The sequence below is a fragment of the Otolemur garnettii genome, unplaced genomic scaffold (assembly GCF_000181295.1).
Source record: "Otolemur garnettii isolate 467f Iridium unplaced genomic scaffold, OtoGar3 scaffold00137, whole genome shotgun sequence".
NCBI classification, from domain to species: Eukaryota; Metazoa; Chordata; class Mammalia; order Primates; family Galagidae; genus Otolemur; species Otolemur garnettii.
This window is the reverse complement of record NW_003852532.1, coordinates 4,985,519-4,988,592: the sequence shown is the minus strand read 5'-3', so window position 1 is coordinate 4,988,592 and position 3,074 is coordinate 4,985,519. Positions and strand designations below refer to the sequence as shown.

General features: G+C 37.9%; 1 pseudogene; it reads right to left on the bottom strand.

The window, feature by feature from the left end:
• Positions 1-420: 420 nt before the first annotated feature.
• Positions 421-1,263, bottom strand: LOC100958949 (annotated as a pseudogene).
• Positions 1,264-3,074: the final 1,811 nt, after the last annotated feature.

The window sequence follows — 3,074 nt, the reverse complement described above, 5'->3', positions numbered from 1 at the left end:
TTTTTTTTTTTTTGTAGTTGTCATTGTTGTTTAGCAGGCCCAGGCTGGGCTTGAACCTGCCAGCCTCGATGCATGTGGCTGGCGCTGTAACCACTGTGCTACAGGCGCCAAGCCAAGTATAAAATTTTAAATAAAAGTGCATGTAGAACTGGGAAATGTTTTTCATTAAAATTGCCACTTATTGACAATAAGTGTCTTAAAATACTCGGAAATAAAATAACCTCTTAAGGCAGAAGACTAGTGACATTATTGCTGTTCAGAACTTCTTGAGAGCAAAGTAATGAATACCAATTAACTTCCTGGTTTAAACTTATTTGTCTAAAAACATGTTAGTTTGGAAGTTGAACATCTTTGTTATGCCCTGAAAATTCAAAGCAGAAATTAAAATCACATAGAAGACCAGAAACTTCATCAGTACATCTAGATAGATGTTTGTGTGTAGTTTTTGGTTTCTAAAACCTTTTCCAGGCATCGGGCAGTACTCTTTTTATGGACATAGCCCAGGCAATAATGAGAACTTGGTTGGTACACAGAACTTTTACAAATTCTCTAAGTGTCGAGTTTATTCTTTCCATATGGATCAAATCTTGCTTTGTTTGAAGTTAGAGCTTTCTTTTCATTCAGCTTTCTTCCATCACTTTCTGTGGTACCCCTAGCATAAGGTGACCAGACGTCCCGCTTTTGGCGGGACAGTCCTGATCTTTAACAATTTGTCCCGTGTCCTGCAGTGTTTTAAAAAAGTCCTGATTTTTGGAAAGAATGCACAACAAGCTAGGGAACGGTGAAAGAACGGGTAAGGGAATATACGGTTTTCGGCTGCCATGTGGCTATTTCACCAGGATATCAGTTTTATATTATTTTTGTTAATTTTATAATGTTAAACTTTAATAATAACAAATAATTGTTGAGAACTGATTATCGAGAATTGCTTATCAAAGTTTGCATTGTTGATCAGTTGTTAGAATTAGACGAGAAATATGTCAAAGAATAAAATACTATACATAATTTTTTTAATGTATTATATTTGTAAATTGTACTTACGTTGAGATTTAAAAAATATATATTACAATAATATTTTGCGTTCTATGAAAACTTTCATTGCTCCATATAGACCAAATTTAATTAAGAACCCCTCCACCCCCCGGTCAATGGTGTCCTGCTTTACCAAAGTTAAAATCTAGTCACCTTATCCTAGCATCATCTTTTCCATGTATCTGGAGTGATAACAGTACCAAGTTTTTTTTCACATTTTTGGCACACCATCCATGTGTCATGGCTCCCCTAGATGAAGAAGCAATAATTGCTTGAGGTTCAGAAATTTTTATACCCTCCTTTTATAGGAGAGGGGAAGATGAGGAATACAGCTAATTCTGTTTAGGAGTAGTAAATGGTTACTAGGGAGGATGAGTGGATGAGGAAAATAGATTGACTTGTAACCTGAGACATAGGTATTATGTTTAAAATGATTTGAGCCAGATCCGGTTATATTTTTGGTCTTCTGTCCTGCAATATATTGAGATAACAGGGAGGATAAGGGAAGTTGATAGTTGTTTCATTGGATCTGCCTGGGTAAACAGATAGAGGGAAAGCACCTCCCAAGGGCCTCATGGTCCATCATATTTTGGGAAGAATTTTCCTGAGCTCCTTCAAAGGACATAAATTGTACTGATTTCGGGATCACTTTAATTACCTCATTTCACCTTAAATTACCTTTTAAACAATACCTTACCTCTAACCACATACTGTCAATTTTAAGTTTGGAACTTTAACGTATGAATTTGGGAGGGGGCATAACTCAATCCCAAATAGAAGGTATTAGCAAACAAAATATATTTGCAAATAAATTTATTGAAGCATACTGTATGCCAATAATGGGATAATTGTTTTACATACATTATTTTATATACTTCTGTTAGAGAAGTCTTGAGGTAGTTGCTGAAATAACTAAAAAGAGCAAGTAAAGTTTTAGTTAGAAAAGGAAAGTTAATTAACTATTAACTATTAACAACTTGCACAGCAATCTGGCCTTGTCTGAGAGACTGCAGACCCCATGGAAAAGTGCAGTTTTGGGATTTTATACACAACTTTGAGGAGTATCAACTGCTTCTTGGAAATCTAAAATGTTGATTTTCAAGACAGCTGCCTGTCTCCAAAAATGTCAGGGTTTAAGGCAGCTGCCTGGGTCCTCATTTCTTGGCATGCTCTTGGTTGAAAAGTGACCAGACACACCAAAGTAAGGCAAGCATGAAACAAAGTTTATTGAGAAAGAGAAAGATTTATAGAGTAAAAGCAAGATGCAGGCTTACAGAACAAGATACCATTCACCACAGACAGCAAATGGGCCCCTGTTGTTGTGGCAAGGGAAAGGCGTGGGTCATGGTCACTGATTCTCCTTTATCCTATCTGGCAGGCCTAACTCATGGTTCAGAAGTCACCTGGAAACCTGAGTCTTACTATACATGCAGACCTCCCAGGAGCCTCTCTGAAAGCCTTGGGGGTGTGGCCTGCAATGTGGATTTAAACTAATGACATAATTAGTTTTGAGGCTGTTCTTGGTCACCTTCCAGACTCTATTGTACCTGTTGCTGGGCTAGAGAGTCCTTCACATCCTTTTGCAGTTGGCATACTAAGTTCTGATTGGTAGATTGGTAGGACGGTCCCTCCTCCCCAGGGGTGAGCAATCACTTGGTACAAAATTAAAGTGAGTGATTTAATGGAGGCCTAGAGGCTCCACCCTTGTCCTCCTTCCCAGGAGAGCTGTTCTAACTAATCACATCGCACTCCATACAGTGACTTGAAAAGCTGGATTATTAGAATCTCCATTTTATAAATGTCAATAGAAAAGAAGCCAAACTCTGCACAATAATTTGAAGTTTATCCTGAGCCAAATTTGAGGACCATCACTTGGAGCTACACCCAAGAAGCCTCAAGCAAGTGGACTTGCAGTGGTTTTGTTACAGTTTGGTTTTGTATACTTTGGGAATTACACATAAAATCATAAGTCAGTACATGAAAGGAGTACATTGGTTTGGCCTCAAAAGGGACATCTCAGATGGAGGCTTACAGGTTATATT